At 41.8% G+C, this 20,173-nt stretch overlaps 1 protein-coding gene across 6 annotated transcripts in view; it reads left to right on the forward strand.

Annotated features, from left to right (window-relative positions):
• LOC140734253 (serine/threonine-protein kinase PAK 3) overlaps positions 1-20,173 on the forward strand; it is a 240,468-nt gene that overhangs the window by 95,514 nt on the left and 124,781 nt on the right. Inside the window, exon 1 of one of the 6 annotated variants that reach the window (XM_073057969.1) lies at positions 6,838-7,077. The exons of the other annotated variants lie outside the window; for them this stretch is intronic. The gene's annotated coding sequence lies outside the window, so the exon portion shown is untranslated. Of the gene's footprint in view, positions 1-6,837; positions 7,078-20,173 lie in introns of those variants that run through there. 6 annotated transcript variants of the gene reach the window in all.

Raw genomic sequence — 20,173 nt, forward strand, 5'->3', positions numbered from 1 at the left:
TCTGCCATCGCTCAGCCCACTCTTCTAACTGGCCTAAATCTCTCTGCAATCTACTTCATTATTCACAACGCCACCTATCTTAGTATCATCTGCATACTTACTAATCCAATTTACCACCCCATCATCCAGATCATTAATGTATATGACAAACAACATTGGACCCAGTACAGATCCCTGAGGCACACCGCTAGTCACCGGCCTCCAACCTGACAAACAGTTATCCACCACTATTCTTTGGCATCTCCCATCCAATCACTGTTGAATCCATTTTACTACTTCAATATTAATACCTAACGATTGAACCTTCCTAACTAACCTTCCGTGCAGAACCTTGTCAAAGGCCTTACTGAAATCCATATAGACAACATCCACTGCTTTACCTTCATCAACTTTCCTCGTAACCTCTTCAAAAAATTCAATAAGATTTGTCAAACATGACCTTCCACGCACAAATCCATGTTGGCTGTCCCTAATCTCTATCCAGATAATTATATATACCATCTCAAAGAATACTTTACATTAATTTACCCACCACTGACATCAAACTGACAGGCCTATAATTGCTAGGTTTACTCTTAGAACCCTTTTTAAACATTGGAACAACATGATTAATATGCCAATCCTCTGGCACCATCCCAGTTTCTAATGACATTTGAAATATTTCTGTCAGAGCCCCTGCTATTTCTACACTAACTTCCCTCAAGGTCCTAGGGAATATCCTGTCAGGATCCGGAGATTTATCCACTTTTATATTCCTTAAAAGCGCCAGTACTTCCTCCTCTTTAATCGTCATAGTTTCCATAACTTCCCTACTTGTTTCTCTTACCTTACACAATTTAATATCCTTCTCCTTAGTGAATATCAAAGAAAAGAAATTGTTCAAAATCTCCCACATCTCTTTTCGCTCCACACATAGCTGTCCACTCTGATTCTCTAAGGGACCAATTTTATCCCTCACTATCCTTTTGCTATTAATATAACTGTAGAAATCCTTTGGATTTATTTTCACCTTACTTTTCATCTATCGTGGAATTGAGCCGAGAGCTAATGTTGCAGCTATATAGGACCCTGATCAGACGCCACTTGGAGTACTGTGCTCCGTTCTGGTTGCCTCACTGCAGGGAGGATATGGAAACCATAGAAAGGGTGCAGAGGAGATTTACAAGGATGTTGCCTGGATTGAGGAGCATGCCTTATGAGAACAGGTTGAGTGAACTTGGCCTTTTCTTCTTGGAGCGACGGAGGATTAGAGGTGTATATGATGATGAGAGGCATTGATAGTGTGGGTAGTCAGAGGCTTTTTCCCAGGTCTGAAATGGCTAACACGAGAGGACACAGTTTTAAGGTGCTTGGAAGTAGATACAGAGGAGTTTTTTTTTTAGACACAGGTAGTGGTAATTGCGTGGAATGGGCTGCCAGCGATGGTGGTGGAGGCAGATACGATAGGGTCTTTTAAGAGCCTCCTGGACAGGTACATGGAGCTGAGAAAAATAGAGGGCTACGGGTAACCCTAGGTAATTTCTGAAGAAAGTACATGTTCGCCACAGCATTGTGGTCAGAAGGGCCTGTGTTATGCTGCAGATTTTCTATGTTTCTATGCTTAAATAGGGTATAAAAATTGGGCTATATTTGGGGATTGGCAGAAGAAATTTGGGGTAATTGGAGGAGAGAATGAGGAATTTCATGGAGAAGGTCTAAGACTTTGACGAAGAGAATCTTTGCCTAACTAAGATTGGGACTGGGGAGATGTTTAAGGATCAGAGGTGATTGTAATGATGGTTGGGTGTGGAAATTGGCTGTTCTTGAAAAGGTAATTTTTAGAAGAATGAAACAGCAAATGTAAAAAAGATTGGTTTGGGATCAGTTAGAGTTGAGAAACTAGTTAGATATTTCTTGTTGTGAAGGACGAAGTATTCTTTATCTCCCCTTTAATGTAAATATGAATATTTTAATGCAGTAGATTGAAATTTGTATTCATAGTTGATAAGGAAAGTCACTTCAGAACAAGAGATGCAATGGCACTTCCACTCTGATCTCTTTTTGTGGTCTCCTGCACTGAGACACCGAGGCCCAACGGGAACAACACCTGATCTTCCATCTTAGCACATTGTTGTCTGCTAGACCTGATAATTGAATCCTCCATCTTTTAGTAAGAGACTTTTTCTCCTTATTCACGTACAAGAGCAATTTCTGCCTGCCCTCCCTTTTTCTTATCCATGTAGCCTGACCTGGCATGTTGCACTTTGCCGGAATCACGCCAGCAATACATTACACAGCCATAACAGCTTACTTGATCCCACTTACCACGTGCCTTCATTTTATCAAATCAATGGCCTTTGTTCCACAGTGCTGCTAATTAAACTGAGTTGTTTCTTTCCTTTTTCAACTCTTATAATGGTCCATTGTCTTCTAGCTTCATCCACAGATGCTGCCTCATCTTCTTATTTTTTACCCAGACATTTTCCATTTTATGTTTTCCTATCAATTTGGCTCAGTTTTTAATGCTTTACTTAAGTCTGGCCTACTAGGCAGGTCCCACCATTTTACCTTTAATGATAAATTTCTCAGACCAAGAACTAATTTTGTTGGTAACTGCAATTGCCATTAAGCCCTTTCGATTCATCCTATCACCAGCATTCCCTTTGTTCTACTCATCCCTCCAACCTTTTCTTCCACTGAAAACCAACTTGCTTCCCTACCTTTCCCAATTCTGACAAAAGGTTATAGAGATACCATATTAACTCAGATTGAGTTATTTATCACGCATACATTCAATGAAATGTTAATAGCTGTTCCTTTTTGCACAGATTATGTATAATTTGTGGAGTTTTTGAGCATTTTCTGTTTCTATTACCCATTGGTATTTTTCCTCCCAATGGATATACGGGTAATTCTATAATGGTATGGTATCAAATCTTGAGGGGTAATCAGACACTGCATATTCGTTTACACGTTTCCTTACAATGCAACCTGGTGACTACTAGTTTACAGAGCTATTGCATTCTTCCCAGGTATTTTTCCTGTAACCTACTCTCCTTGTCCTTGCATCAATTCTCCAACCCTTCACTAGATTTTATCAAGATGACAGAGACAAGTTACAATGAACAGTTAACAAAATGCACCTTTTTTTTTGAAATCTCAGAAGAAACGGGAGCACCATGAAACCCACGTGATCACAGGGAGAACATATAAGCTACGCATAGAAACATAGAAAACCTACAGCACAATACAGGTCCTTCGGCTCACAAAGTTGTGCCGAACATGTCCCTACCTTGGGAATTACTAGGCTTACCTATAGCCCTCTATTTTTCTAAGCTCCACGTACCTATCCAAGAGTCTCTTAAAAGACCCTATCGTATCCGCCTCCACCACAGTTGCCGGCAGCCATTCCACGCACTCACCACTCTCTGAGTAAAAAAAAACTTACCTCTGACATCCCCTCTGTACCTACTCCCCAGCACCTTAAACCTGTGTCCTCTTGTTGCAACCATTTCAACCCTGGGAAAAAGCCTCTGACTATCCACATGATCAATGCCTCTCATCATCTTATACACCTCTATCAGGTCACCTCTCATCCTCCGTCGCTCCAAGGAGAAAAGGCTGAGTTCGCTCAACCTGTTTTCATAAGGCATGCTCCCCAATCCAGACAGTTATTAAGGTTAGGATTGACCCTGGGTCGCTAGCTAAGAGGCAGCAGCTGTTAGCTGTGCCAGTGGGCTGCTGTCAGAGCTTATGGGGATAACCTGATAATGGGTGTTGAAAAATGAATTTTATGTGGGCAGCCTGTTAATTGAAGAGGATTGGTGAGGGACCATTAATTTGCTGGTGATTTCATTGTGTTTTAAAGTATTTTTGCAACTTGTTTGGGAGAAATATTTTCTCAGCTTGTGCGCCAGTGACTAGACAGATGATGCAATCTCCCATTGAGTAAGCATGGTATTCTTTTGAACTGATTGACTATTCAGTTACTAAATTGTCCCCATATATTCACCCAATCTGTGCCGTTGTGCATTGAGTCAATTGTGGCCCATCTCCACCCAAAGTCCAGATCAGCTAAGGTCCAGCTACTGTGTAGTCACCAAGAAATGATTAATAGTAATCGTCGTTTTGAGGCAGCTTCTTAACCTCAATGACAGACATAATCTCTGAAGTGTGCACCAACTTGGCAGCAAACATATTGCTACTGGAGCTTAGAAGCCCCATCAACCTACTTGTTCTTTTCGAATGGAACAAGCTCTGATGATTACTTTAGTACGTGCAGGGAAATGCCAGTGAGATCTTCAGTGAGTTTCCCATTATTTGACATCTATCATGTGTGACACTGAGAGCTTCAGAGAATGAGAATGTTGCTAACTGTCAGAAATGTTAAATCAAATTTACATTACTAAATAAAAATATGGTATTATTGAGACTTTTATTATTGTGATTCAAGTGGATTCATCTCCTCCAAAACGGGTAGGAGTTGTTTCCTCTTACTTAGACTCAAGTCCGAAGGCCGTGGAATGTAGTTCAGTCTAAATATTGCAGGGCTAGGTAACTGCATTGGATTGAATATAAAATTTGTAATTTTGGGATCTGATTGTGGGTAACAGAAGGAAGAACCTTTCATCACTCTGAAGCTGTTGTACCTTTTAATAAAATCATGGCCAATCTTTTACTTCAATGACTTGCATTTCAGAAGCATGTCTGCTGGTGGTGTTGTGGGGAGGGGGGGGGGTGTTGCTGCAGGACAGCAAACCATGTCCTCTCCTCGTCTATTACTCTCAGGCATGGTTAAGTGCATTCTTGTATGTAGATAGTGTGTCTTTGTAAAGTGAAAGACTTTTATTCCTGTTTAAATGACTGCCCACCAAGTTCCCTATCTTTAAACCCAAGATGTGCCTACATTAGCTGTGAAAGAACTCTGACAAATTATTCACAAGCATCTGAGATTAATGCTGGCCGGTGCTTTGGTGGAATCTGCACCAGACTTCAAGGCGAGTGGTCCTGGGTTCGAATCCGGCTGGCTCCTTGCACACTTTCCACCCGTGCTGTGTTGAGCATCAAGCTAGCCACTTGGCCTCATTTTTTCTAAAAAAAAAGGTCAAATACTAAGGTTGCCGGTCATAGCGCCACAAGGCGTGGAGAGGAAGAAAAAAAAAACAGATTAAGAATTCGAAAGGTTCTTTAATTTAGTGTGGGAAATTACATCCACAGTCCTCAAAGGTCGCAACTGCAACTTGAAAGGTTGAAAGAATTAAATCTTTTTGGTCTTAATAGATGTAGAATGAGAGGAGACATGATAGAAGTGTTCAAAATCATTAAGAGTATAAGTAAGGTGCTACTTCAAAATAATCCACCAGCAAGGACACGGGGACATAGGTGGAGATTTCAGAATAACATCAGGAAATATTTCTTTACACAGCAAGTTGTGGAGAAATGGAACAAATTACCTAGTTGAGTGGTTCTTTGGAGACTTTCAAATCTAAACTCAATAGTTATTTGAACGCACTATGTGGATAAGAATTTGACAAGCTTTGTTGGGCCGAATAGCCCGTTTTTGTCAAAAACTTTCTAATGTTCTGTGGTTGTTCGATCCAATATCATAAAATGAGTTGGGTTACTACAAAACAGAAACCAGGCATCAGTCGGTCATTATTGCTGCCAATAGTAATGCTGTCAGTGTAGTCCATTGTAAATATTTTGAAGTTTTTCTGCAGTTATCTTTCTGCCAAGATGTCGCATTGTATTCTATAGCCGTGTGTATTTTGAAGGGGTTTTTAATATTTTATTTATTTAATATTTAATGCCGTGTTGCTGGACCTGCCACATGGTTTTGTGGTTTCCTTTTTTAATCGCTGAATGAAAATGATTCCATCAACAAATAAATACGGCGCCATCTTGTCTTGGCACTGGAAACAGGATGCTAGGTTTTATTTATTTATTTAGTGATATGGCGAGAGATAGGCCCTTCCGGCCCCTGGAGCCACATCGCCCCAGCTACCCCTGACAAACTCGATATTAATCCCAATGAGCAGTGAACCTACTCGGTATGTCTTTAGTCTGTGGGAGGAAACCAGAGGACCTGGAGAATGGCAGCCTAGAGATTTAAACTGCAGAATTAGTTGATCTCAATTAAAGTGATGGTGAGTATAGTTTTAGTTGAATTGAACTGTCACGACTGGAGAAGTGAAAATGGAACCAGGGCTTTTGTTACTACTGAGTAACATCTGTCCTTTCTCCTTAGTAACGTACATCGGTGGATATTCAAGAAAAGCAGGCTTGATTTGGTAAGTATTCAGAATGTAGGCTGAGACATGTATAATGGCCAATGGATGGCACCTGATACCTACAGCCATCCCATCGTTTGTCAGTACTTTCTGTACAAATGGTCAAACTACTGTGGCCGCGAGTATTGATAAAGATGATTATTACCTCCCAAGTACTATTATCTGTTGTGTTTTAGTATGAAACCATGCTTAACATGTTCGGTTTAATGTGTTTCCTATATAATTGTAAGATATGAAAAACTTTATACACTGTGGGTCTATTTAAATTGTGCATTCTATATTATTTTGTTTCCTATTCATTGTATTCAAGTTATATTGCATATTTTGAAGCCAAGTCAGTTGTAAACCCAACTGTAAAATGCTTGGGTAACAAGGAGAGTAAGTAGCGATGTTTCCACAGCAACCACCAATGATTCAGAACTGCATTGAAAGCTTTATACCTCAGGCAAGCAACTGTCCTTCAGCTCAAAGCAGCTGCTCAGCCAGTTAGCCAATCACAGGTGCACAAGGGGGAATGACATCATATTAAAATTAACGCCATTGACATTATCAGATTTGCTTCAGCCAATCGGTTGGGATCAATAAATGACAACGTTGCCTGGAGGAGATCAGGCAGCAGTGGAGTGCTAAAGGTTTCTCTTGACAAGACCAGGGTCAGAAACTGGTGTGAGAGGGACATAGAAGGAAAGCTGCGGGGCGAGCTTGTGTGTGAGTGTGTTTTCCTGGCGTTTTTAAAAAGAAGAACTTGTTATGCAGTGGAGGTGGAAGAGGTTTAAAATGGCAAGGATGACGTGCCCACCATTTACAGGTAACATTACCTTTTGCTTTCCCTCAGTATGATATGTGCTTTTGGATTGTTAAAATCACTTGGAGTGGGTTGTTATGGAAGTAGATATGCACAGGCCTCACAGTCAGCCCATCCCTAAACAGCATTAATAATGAGTTGACATATGACATGTAGAAAAACTAGTTCTTTTCAATTCTGCTTTTGGATTTAATCAGTTTTTTTTGTGAGTGTTGCAGTTGATAAGGAATAAAATGCAGTCAAGTCTTCGAGTGAGCTGGCTTCTCATTATAACAGTGGAATCAACATTTTAAAAATTCATGCCTTGAAATCCTGCACCCTCCCTTCCCCCCACCCTCCACTCTCCCCCACAAACACGCCAGTCGTGTTTTCTGTGTACACACCGAAGTCTGATTGTGTTGGGTGTGTTTTGTGCTATTGGTGTTCTAGCATTTATGTTTTGATCATCACAGTACAATTTTGAGCAGTTAATTAAACAAATGAATAGACGACAGCATTAACAAATGCTGTTATTGCCGACAGATAGTCTTTTCATTCCGATTTACGCTTTTGTCGTTGCCATGTGGATGCATTAGACATGTATCCTCTTTAACTGTTTGAATACCTTTTTAGTGTCTGAGTGGCTGCTGTTCTCTCTGCTTCCTTTTTCTGCCCATCACTCAATTCCTTCATTAATAATCCCACTGTGCTATTTAAATATATAGGAGAAAGGCAAATGGTTGCTGTTGTCTCGTGGAAAATGAGTTGCTGAATGATGTGATCGTTCTTTCTCGCAAGAGCTTGCCATCTGCACAGAAGAACATGAGCTGGACGTCAGGTTGATAGCCCAAATGGGTGCTAAGCTACAGTAGATTGTATTATCAGCTGCAATAGGGGGATCGTTGGGTGGAATAGCATGATAGTGAAGCTCGTTCCCCTCCTCCTCCTCCAACAAATAAAAACTTCCTTTTAATGTGTAAAAGCAAGCAGCAATTGTCAATTGACATGAGGCAAGCAGAAGGCACTACCCTAATCCTGCTGCAGTATCTTCCCAGTGTGGCACAGATTTGAATTATGAAGCAGAGTGCATTGATGTTGGACGGGAGGATCTCTCGATCCAATAAAATGACCTGAAGTGAGTGGGCAGAGGAGTTCATCAGAGGAAGCATACTTAGCAAGCTTTTTAAAAATTAAACATCCTGAGGCAACTCCAATAAAGACTCCCAAAAAAAAAAGCCCTCAAAGGGGATACTTTAAGCAAATGATTTGAATGTGAGACTCTGAAACCATTTTAGCAGTTGAGTGAAAGTAGCTTGAGAACAGAATTAATGTGAAGCCAAAGCTGTGTAGGACCAGAGATGCAATGCAATAGCCAAGGGGAAATGTAACTTCTTTTCAAAACCAACCCCATATTTGTAGAATAATCTGGAACTTCAGTCAAATACAGAACAAGATTGACGTCCTCTTTAATTTTTGTTGTATTCCTCTTTATTTATTTAACTAATTGAAATTCCTTTTCTGTCTTGACATGTTCCCTTCTCTGGAGTATGGTTTAGTAGGTGGAAGAGCCGTCTGGTATCTTGGCCAAGTGCCAGTGTGGAGGTGTGTCTGTGTGTGCGTGAGAGAGAGAGAGAGGAGAGGGAATGTTTCTGTATTCATGTGCGAGTGCTTGCTGGCAAGCACGTCCCTCTTACAGCCTAGGTTTTCACATGGGCACATCCTTGGCAGCCGGCAATCTTGAAAAGGAACTACAGTTGATTCTTTTTGCCCCATCTGCCCATCCGCAGATCCATATGATGAGGATATTTAAACAGATTGCCCTTGCTACAACCACAGTTGAATGTGTCTCCCATTCATAAGAATGAGTTCCATCCTTGGCTGTAGGTTTTCCCTAAGCCAGTAAACGTTGGGGGTATTTTTACTTGTCACTGTTCTTATTTATGTTCTCATCACTGCCTTCTTTCTCAAACAAGAGAAAATCCTCTGATGCTGGAAATCCAAGCAACATACACAAAATGCTGGAGGAACTCAGAAGGCCAGGCAGCGTCTATGGAAAAGAGTACAGTCAACATTTCGGACTGAGACCGTTCAGCAGAACTGGAGGAAGAAAAGATGAGGGGTAGAGTTAAAAGGTAACTCTACTCATCTTTTTGTCTCCAGTCCTGCTGAAGGGTCTTGGCCCGAAACGTTGACTCTACTCTTTCCCATAGGTGCTTCCTGGCCAGTTGATTTCCTCCAGCATTTTGTGTGTGTTGCCTTCTTTCTACTGTCTTCCTGTTCATACAACACAGCACAGAAACAAGGCTTTCACACCAGTCCCATTCTGACATTTCGGTCCATAACCTCTTTTTTTTCCATAAGTCCACTCTCAGGGTGGAGGAGCATCACCTTGTATTCTGTCTAGGTAGCTTCCAACCTGATGGCACTAACATAGATTTCTCTTTCCACTAAATGATTTTCCTTTCCCATTCCCTCTTCTATTCCCCACTGTGACCTATTGCCTATTCTCTTCACGTGCCTATCACCTCCCCCGGTGCCCCTCCTTTCTGCCATAGTCCACTCTCCTCGTCTATCATATTCCTCCTTCTCCAGCCCGTGGTCTTTCCCACCCACCTGGCTCCACCCGTCACCTTCTAGCCGGTCTTCCTTCCCCTCCCACCACCCTTTTATTCTGGTGTCTTTCCCCCTTTCCAGTCCTGAAGGAGGGTCTCAAGTTGAAGCATTGCCTGTTTATTCATTTCCATAGACGCTACAACAAGTGTATGGGACATTGGAAAAAAAGTTGAATTTCCCCATGGGGATGAATAAAGTATCTATCTATCTATCTATCATCTATCTACCTGACCAGAGCATTTTGTGTGTTGCTCTTCATTATCACTAAATTGTGCTGAACTAATTGGCTGGTGGCACCTAATCCCACTTGGTCATTATCCTGCAACCTCTGCATATTCCTGCAATTACTGAACACTTCTGTTGTGTCTGCCTTCATCGCCACCCCCTGCAGTGCATTTCAGGTGCCCACTATTCTCAGTGTGATTCTTTAAAGGTATACTACCCTGTGAACTTGCTCCCTCTCACCTTAAGTCCATGCCCTCTAGTATTAGACATTTTGACTGTGGGGTTATAAAAGGTGCTGGCTACCTATCTACACCTCGTAATTTTTACAAGCTTCTGTTAGGTCTCACTCACCCTGTGTCTCCCAAGAAGAAATGGCACTAGTTTGTCCAACCTCTACATCCTTAGATGCAGTCTAACCAGAGTCTTTGTAAAGTATAATTCCTGACTTTTGAACGCAGTGTCTTGACTGAAAAAGGCAAGCATGCCTCCCACCCTGTATAATCAGAATGTTATCACGGGGGGGGGGGGGGGGGGGGGAGACAAACATGTTCATTCAAAATGAATAATGACTCTTTTTCCATGATTTCACCACATTTGCTGCCTTTTAAACAAGCTATCTCACTGGACCGTTTTGCTGAGCACCTACGCTCGGTCCGCCAGAAAAAGCAGGATCTCCCAGTGGCCACACATTTTAATTCCATGTCCCATTCCCATTCTGGTATGTCTATCCATGGCCTCCTCTACTGTCAAAATGAATCCAAACTCAGGTTGGAGGAACAACACCTTATATACCGGCTGGGTAGCCTCCAACCTGATGGCATGAACATTGACTTCTCTAACTTCCGTTAATGCCCCTCCTCCCCTTCTTACCCCATCCCTGACATATTTAGTTGTTTGCCTGATCTCCATCTCCCCCCCTCCTTCCTTTCTCCTGAGGCCTCCCGTCCCATGATCCTTTCCCTTCTCCAGCTCTGTATCACTTTCGCCAATCACCTTTCCAGCTCTTAGCTTCATCCCACCCCCTCCGGTCCTCTCCTATCATTTCACATTTCCCCCTCCCCCCCCACTACTTTCAAATCTCTTACTATCTTTCCTTTCGGTTAGCCCTGATGAAGGGTCTCGGCCCGAAACGTCGACAGCGCTTCTCACTATAGATGCTGCCTGGCCTGCTGTGTTCCACCAGCATTTTGTGTGTGTTGTTTGAATTTCCAGCATCTGCAGATTTCCTCGTGTTCACTGGATTATTATATTCTTTGGAGGAATCTAGAATTGGAGGTCACAGGTTGGGATGACAACCTCCTCACTGGGGTGAGGAGTAATTTCATCAGTTAATTTAAAAAAAATGTCAGACTGTACTCCTGTGCCTTGTTGTTGAATTTATTTAAAACAAGGCTTTAAAACATATGGGGGGAAAGAGGGGGGGGGGAAGAGGATTGAGGATTCGTAGGCATTGGAACAGTATGTTGCAATTGTTCAAGGTGTTGATGAGGCCACACCTGGAGAACTGTGTACAGTTCTGGTTGCCCTGTAATGGGATAGACATAATTAAACTGGAATGAATGCAAAAAATATTTACAAAAGTGTTATCAGTACTCGAGGGCCTGAGTTATAGGGAGAGTATTTAGGCAGGCTAGGACTTCATTCTTTCGCGTGCAGGAAACTGTGTGGTGACCTTACTGAGGTGTGTAAAATCATAAGGGTCATAAATAAGGTAAATGTACGTAGTCTTTTAGGGAAAGGGAATCCGAAGCTAGAGGGCATAGGTTTAAAGTGAGAGGGTGAATAGTTAAGAGTTAAAAGAGAACATTACTATTTGTAGAAGGTGGTTCATATATGGAGTGAGCCGCCAGAGGAAGTGGTTGAGGTAGATACAATAAGGTCAGTTATGTGAATAGGAAAGATTTGGAGGAATATGGGCCAAATACAGGCAAATGGGACTCATTCAGATGGGCATCAACTGGCATGGATGCGATGGTTTGAATGCCATTTTGTCCTCTTCCTTTTATTCTGTGACCCTATTTGCCAGGGTCTTTTTGAGTACAGGGCAGATTTCAGTAGCCTTAGTGCCAATTAATGTTGCTGCTTGTGTTCTTATGAGATTAGAGGTTCTGTGTAGGACCATCTGATCAAATGTATTCAACTTCTTACTCACCAACAGCTGTAATTCAAGGGAGCAAGGTTGTCTTGATCTCAGTTTCTGCAATTTAACTGTTTCTTTTCATCTCTGCAGATGTGCTAAATAGGTCAGGGTGGGGAGGGGGTGAAATAAACTAGGCATTAGGACTATTGCTAAAGATGGAAAAGAAGTATAACTGGAACTCGGTTTGTCAGGAAAGAAATGTCTCTTCCAAGAATTGCACTGGGATCGCTACTTCTAAAGATATCTGTTTACTCACTCCCATGCAATGGTGTTACAGGCATTAGAATTTACATGTGAGCAACAGGGGGATTGTTTCTTCTTGTTTGGCATTAGTGGAAGAACCTTTTGTACCTGTCAAAATGCTGCAGGTATTTATTGTGGTGAGATGCCTCCAGTATTGCTCCAGGAGAGGTATTTTCACAGCTGAGAACCTTAATCTAATTTTAGCAGATGAGTGCACATTTTGTTAATATCACTTTGAACTCTGAACCCAAGCTGTGTGATGTGCAGTGGTCCATCTTGTAACTGGCCCCAAGTGGGATTCATGTTGGTTTTTTGCCTTTTATTCTATGATGGATATCTGCTTGCGTTTGCAATATGCTTGTCGTTTGTTACTGCTGGGTAAAAATGAGCCTAGGAAGTGTTTCTTACTGATCTTCTTCAAGAGATGAGCTGTCATTGGAGAGGGTTCAGAAGAGAATGATCCCTGGAGTCAAAGGCTTGCATATGAAGAGCGTTTGATGGCTCTGGGACTGTACGTGCATTTGGAAAAAAATGAGAGGTGATCTCTTTGAAATCTGCCAAATATTGAAAAGTTCAAGATGATATGGAGAGGATGTTTCCAATAATAGGACAGTCTAGGATCAGAGGCCACAGCCACAGAATAGAAGTATATCTCTTTAGAACAGAGATGAAGAGGAATTTATTCACCTAGAAATTCTTAAATGGGTGACTTCTTGTTTCTAAACAATAAATCCTGATTCTAGATTCTCCCACAACAAGAAATATCCTCTTAATATCAACCTTGTCAAGACTCCTCTTGGTTTCCAGATTTCAGTGGATAGCACCATCAACTAGACCAACCATTCCCATCCATTATAGGTTTTAGATTAATAAGTGAGAAACAAACTCCTGGCGGATTGACCTGAAGTATCAGCTTTCCTTCTGCCTCCACAGATGCTGCCACATCCTCCAAATTCCTCCAAGCAGTTTGGGATTTGTTTGTTCATTATGTGCTGTGTCGTATGACATAGGCAATGATGGTCTTTCCGTGACCAAGTTTGTTCTTAACAAATTTTTCTACGGAAGTGGTTTGCCATTGCCTTCTTACAAGATGGGTGACCTCAGCCATTACCAATACCCTTCAGGCATTGACTGCCTAACCAGGACTTGTAATATGCACCAGCTACTCATATGACCATCCACCACCTGCTCCCATGGCTTCATGTGATCCAGATCAAGTGGGGGGGGGGGGGTGTGGTGGTGCTAAACTGATTCTACACCTTGCCCAAGGGTGGCCTGCAGGCAAGTGCAGGAAAGGAGCACCCTATGCCTCCTTTGGTAGAGACGTATCTCCATCCCACAACCCAAGTTTGGGATTGTAGTGTTTACAGTCACTTGTGTCTCCGTTAGGTTAACAGATCTCCCCTGAACTGCTTCTGGTGCACTTACACCATTTCTTAAATAAGGAAACCATACTATAAACTGTACTTCAGATGCTGTCTCACCAGTACTCTACATAACTGCAGCATAATCTCATGAGATTTAGTGGTTGGGAAGATGTTAGAGTCCATTATTAAGGATGAGGTATTGAGGTACTTGGAGGTACATGACAACGTAGTCCAAAGTCAGAATGATTTTCAAAAGGGAAGATCTTGCCTGATAAATCCGCTAGAGTTATTTGAGGAAACAACAGGCTGGGGAGACAAGGAGAGTCAGTGGATGTTGTTTAAGAATTTCAGAAGGCCTTTGACAAGCGGCCGCTCATGAGGCTGCATTCTGACGGGCTGCATTATTGTCTCGTATAGGGTGTGGGGCTGCTGCAGAGGGTTGTAAATTTAGTCAGCTCTATCTTGGGTGCTAGCCTACAAAGTACCCAGGACATCTTTAAGGAGCGGTGTTTCAGGAAGGCAGTGTCCATTATTAAGGACCTGCAGCACCCAGGGCATGCTCTTTTCTCATTGTTATCATCAGGTAGGAGGTACAGAAGCCTGAAGAGACACTCAGCGATTCAGGAACAGCTTCTTCCCCTCTGCAATCCGATTCTTTAATGGACATCGAGTCCTTGAACACTACCTCACCTTTTTTAATATACAGTATTTCTGTTTTTTGCATGATTTTTAATCTATTCAATATATGTATACTGTAATTGATTTACTTATCTGTTACTTTTTCTATATTATGTATTGCATTGAACTGCTGCTGCTAAGTTAACAAATTTCACAACACATGCCGGTGATGATAAACTTGATTCTGATTCTAATTCTAACAAGATCAGAGCCGATGGCATTACAGGAAAGGTACTAGAATGGATAGAAGATTGGCTGACTGGCAGGAGGCAAAGAGTGAGAATAAAGAGGGCCTTTTCTAGTTGGCTGCCAGTGACTGGTTGTGTTCTGCAGGTGTTGGTGTTGGGACCGCTTCTTTTGATGTTATATATCAGTGGTTTGCATGCAGGAATTGATTGGTTTGTGGCCAAGTGTGTGGATGATACAAAGATAGGTGGAGGGACAGGTAGTGTTGATGAAGCAGGGTGTCTGCAGAAGGACTTAGACTGGGAGAATGGGCAAAGAAGTGGCAGATGGAATAGAATGTAAGGAAGTGCATGGTCATGGACTTTGGCAGAAGGAATAAAGACATGGACAATTTCCTAAATGGGGAGAACATTTTAAAAAAAATTAGAGTTGCAGGGGAGCTCAGAGTCCTTGTGCAGGATTCCCTAAAAGTTAACCTATAGTGGTAAAGAAGGCAAATGCAATGTCAGCATTCCTTTTAAGAGGACTAGAATACAAAAGGAAGGAATTATTGCTGAGTATTTATGAGGCACTGGTCAGGCTGTACTTGAAATATTGTGAACAGTTTTGGTCCCTTATCTGAGAAAAGATTTGTTGGCATTGGAGAGGGTCTGAAGGAAATTCATGAAAATAATCACGGGAACAAAAGGGTTAATATATGTGGAGCGTCTGGCCCTGTATTTGCTGGAGTGTAGATGAACAAGGGGGATCTAATTGAAACCTATCAAATATTGAAAGGTCTAGATAGAGTGGATGTGACGAGAATGTTTCCCGTAGCGGAAGCCTCGCAGCCTCAGAATTGAGCAACATCCATTTAGAACAGAGATGAGGAAAAATTTCTTTAGCCAGAAGATGGTGAATCTGTGGAATTCTGTGCCATAGACAGCTGAGCAGGCCTAGTCATTCGGTATATTTAAAGTGGAGATTGGTCTAATTCGGTTCCTATGTTTTTATGGTCTTAAGATCTTGTTTTCATTTCTCCTTGAAGATATTTATTTTGTCTTGTTTTCTCCTGCTATGGAATTTATAAAGCCTGAATGTTCACGTGAAATACTGGCTGTTCCATATGGAACTTTCGGCATTTCCCATATAACTGGCAAGAAGTTTATGGCTCCCATATAAACATGCTGGATTTTGGAAGCATACACTTCCTGCGAGTGCATTGCCAATATCTTTCCAACAGTGCTCCAATCTTGGATTCCTTCATGAAGGGTTCAGTGTGGCACAAATACATTGATCCAGTAATTTCAGTGCAGCCTAGCAGATGCCAGAGGGGGAAGAACCACAGGACTGCTGTAGGTCGACCTTTTGGATCACTTTCAGAAAGGACTAAAGACGAGAGATTAGGAAAGTTGGCAGAATATTTTTACATGTTATATTGTTACTTGTGCATGGATTTTTTCCAGTTAGAATAAGATCATAGAACATTGAACAGTACAGCACAGTAAAGGCCCTTCGGCCCAGGATGTTGTGCTGACCCTTCAACCTATTCCAAGATCAATCTAACCCTTCCTTCTCATGTAGCCTTCCATTTTTCATTCATCCATGTGCCTATTTAATAATGTTTTATATATCCCAAATGTGTCTTGGTTAGCTTGAGCTCATGATTAATTGTTAATTTACATTTAATGTTTGAAATGATTAAAATCTTAGTTTTAGTGTTTCAGTAATTTTACATTTTTAAACGTTTAATCTTTAATCTGCTTAACTACATTGACAGCTGGTCCAACCCTGGGGGTGTGGCTCTCCTGGCTGACAAAGCATTTCACTTCAATCAGTTCTAAGCCAGTTTGATTCATTAATGTCCTTGCAGGGAATCCACTCAAGGTAGGAATGGGCTTTCTTAGGCAGATGACTGGCAAATGTGGGCTGTTTGTTGCTCCCAGGAAATTATGGACTGTTGTTAGTCATGTAAAGGATTGTAATTTCCAAATGGAACCTCGTTAATGAGAATGAAAAGGGGCATTTGATGGCTCCAGGCCTTTACTCGCTAGAGTTTGGAAGAAAGAGGAAGGATCTCTGTGAAACCTTCCGCATATTGAAAAGCGTACGTAGACTGGATGTGGAGAAGATGTTTCCTATAGCAGCGGAGTCTATGACCGGGGAGACAGCCTCACTACATGAGGAAATCCCTTGAGACCAGCGATGAGGAGGGATTTCTCTAGCCAAGGTCAAAGTACATTTATTATCAAAGTATGTAGACCATATAGAACTTTGAGCTTCATTTTCTTGCAGTTAGCCACAGAACAAAGAGACACAATAGAACCCACGGAAAAACCACGCACCACAAAGACCTTCAAACATTCAATGAGTGGGAAAAAAACAAATATGCAAGCAATAAAAAAGCTGACAAGTAAAACTCAGCACCTGAACTGCAGAGGCCCTGAAAGTGAGTCCACAGCCATGGTCAGTTCAGTGCTGAGGCACGTAAAGCTTCCTGGAGCAGTGAACTGAGCACAGGTTCAGTCCTTCGTCCTCTGGCTTAACACCTTGTTCTGAATCTGTGGAGGCCATCGTATTTAAACCGTGGGTTGATAGGTACTTCATTAGTAAGGATGTCAAAGGTTACAGGGAGAAGGCAGGGGAATGAGGTTGAGAGGGAAAATAAATCGGCCATGACAGATTGGCGGAGCAGTTAATGGGCCGAATGGCATAATTCAGGTCCTGTGTCTTGCAGTTTTACGGTCTCACAATGCCACACTGTTGGATCTGGTCACCTGGAACTTTCAGTGTTGTTTCTGCTCCACCCCTATTGCGGTGACTAACTAATGAGAGAGTCAAAAGCAGCAGTTCTGCTACCAGCTGAAAAGTAAAAGCACGTTAATCTCCCTGCTGGAGTCCACCTGGGAGCTTCTGTTAAAAGGCTCGTTCAGATTTTTATGTCTTGCCACAAGGAGTACTGCATCCTTGAAGTTGGTGAATTTATTGGATATTTCCAGCGTTCCTCATTTTCCTCACAAAAAAAAATCAGCTGCTTTTGGTGCCACGTTATAGCGCGCACGTGAGGAAGAATGTACTGGCCTTTGATTTCATCTTTCGTAAACAGATGGAATCTTGTCAGAATGATAAACCACCTCCTGAGCATTGGAGCTTTTACCTTCAGGAAGACTGCTATCTATCTTCCTTTTGAAAGAGGGAGCGTTCATCCTGACATAGTATTTTACTGCCTTGAATGCGCTTATCCTGAGAGCAAGATGTAAGGTTGTTTATAACCTGAACCTTTATCAGACCAGTTGGAATGTCCCATCTGGCTTCTCAGCCATGACAGTCAGCATCATTTTGTATATAAATAAGTCGGTAAATATGCTAATGAAGCATTGGGGTAAAGGACCTATTTAGTTCTTGCTGATGATGTTTGAGGAGACAAATGTTGGTCAGGACATTAGAGGAAACACTCTGTCCTTTTATGTTCACTTGAATAGGCAGATAGTAATGTATCATCCAAAAAGTGCCACGTTGCAGCAGTTCTCATTGTACTGAAGAGTCTGACAGTATAATGTGCTCGAGTTGCTGGAGCACGTTAAATCTATGATCTTCTAACCCAGAAGTGAAAGTGGCACAGCTAAGCCAAGTCTGACACTTTGGTTAGATTTAGGATTAACCCTTTCTATTCCACTATTCTGATTTGCCGGCATCATCCATTATTTTGTAGGCTTTGTGAATTACCTCTATAATGACGACAAGCAGTGAATACTGTTTCCCTCATTACTCAGAGCATTGTGCTTCAGCTGTTTTGACTTTGCTCCAGAAATAATGATCCTTTGGCAATCCAGGCAAAGAGAAAAAAAAAACTCTTGTAAACAGCTGTGAATGTCAAAAGCAGCCACGTGCTAGTGGTCTTAAAATGTATTTAATGGATTTGTCCCTGTAATGTTTACAAATATCAAGCCTAAACAAAAGGTCCGGTCTTTGTGGATCATTGAGTAGTTCATGTTCAGGATGTTGTTGAAAATCAAAGGTTCATTTATTATCAAAGTATGTTCGCAGTATACAACTCTCAGATTCATCTTCTCCAGATAGCCACTCAGCAAAGAAAACCGTAGAACCAAAGAAAAACACCAACCCCTCCCACACAAAAAAAACAAATCTTGCAAACGGCAACACGATTATCAACCCCTTCACCTTACATGGCCTTTCTGAAGCTATAAGAAGTTTATCAAATATCTGTATTTTAATTGATAACCTTGGCTCATTCAAATGCTTTCTGCTGACCTCGTGGGTTCAGTATAGCTCAATTGAAGTCGAGTGGGACGGTTCCACGTGGTTGCATGCACTATATGACAAAACAGCTAGAGCTCACTTTAAGAACGTGGCTCCCCTCTGTATCTTCAGTGGACACTTCACTGTAAGGGTTTGCTGAATTGTTTCTTTATATCCGTGACAAACAGACCAAGCTCCAAAACAAAGCCGTCATTGTTAATCGCAGCCATTCTCATTTTCAGCGGCCTTTTTTTTGCCCAACGATGTGGACGTTCTAGTCAGTTTAAGTACCAAACTGATCAATTCTTTGTCCTGCCCCCATCCCCTCCCAGTTTATCCTTGCTGACTGTTTCCAGAATTCCCATGTTAGTCAGTCGGGTTCTGCATGCAGTCTGTGACTAGGACATCAATTTTCCATTGGAAATAAATAGAAAAAGACACCTTGTCAGATTGATGACATCAGCAGCTTGCCGGAGGCGTGCATCAGACAGTTAGACTGAGTTTATTTGGAAGAAGAAGGGTAACAGAATTAATAATGCATTGCTTTAATATGGTGAAATAAAGTGTCAGCAGCTATCATTCTTGACTGGTTTTACAAAGGGTTCTTTTAAATATCAGAATTTTATTCTGTTATGTTGACATATTTAACTATATTTTCTGTTATAAGATCCACATTTAGATTGAAAATTATTGAAAATTGGTACTCTTTGTTATTTTATTTTTGTGAATAGGCAGCAGCTTCTGGCATTTAATGTAATGTAGTTGCATTATTTCAAAGTACTGCTGCCCATCCTCCAACCATGTAAACCTGTGAACAAAGCTGTATTGGTCTTGACTGAACTTCCCTGCATGAGCAATGTATTGATTTTTTTTTTAAAACATTCTTCCATTTGCACCCAAGCTTTTCCCCTCCCTATCTTTGTCAAGGTGTGAAATATGAGGAAAGGTTGCGTGAGCTAGGGCTTTTCTCTTCGGAGCGATGGAGGATGTGAGGTGACTCGATAGAGGTGTACAAGATGATAAGAGGCATAGACGAAGATACATTTCCCCCCCCCCCCCCCAAGGTGGAAATGGCTAATACGAGAAGCTATAACTTGAAGGTGTTGGGCGAAAAGTATAGGGGGGGGTTGTCAGAAGCAGATTTTTCTTTACATAGGGTGGTGGGTGCATGGATCACGCTGCCAGGGGATGTGGTAGAGACAGATTTATTAGCGACATTTCAAAGACTCCTAGATAGGCACATGGATGAAAGAAGACTGGATATCTATGTGGGAGGAAAGAATCTATGTGGGAGGAAAGATACAGATTGATTTTGGAGTAGGTTAAAGGTTTAGCACGACACCATGGGTCTTTATGGCAGTTGGAGGTGTGTGAGGGATGGGAAGAGTGACAACAGATATGGGTGATACAAATGTAGCTGAGAGCTGTG

The sequence above is a fragment of the Hemitrygon akajei genome, chromosome 10, assembly GCF_048418815.1.
Source record: "Hemitrygon akajei chromosome 10, sHemAka1.3, whole genome shotgun sequence".
Classification (NCBI taxonomy): Eukaryota; Metazoa; Chordata; class Chondrichthyes; order Myliobatiformes; family Dasyatidae; genus Hemitrygon; species Hemitrygon akajei.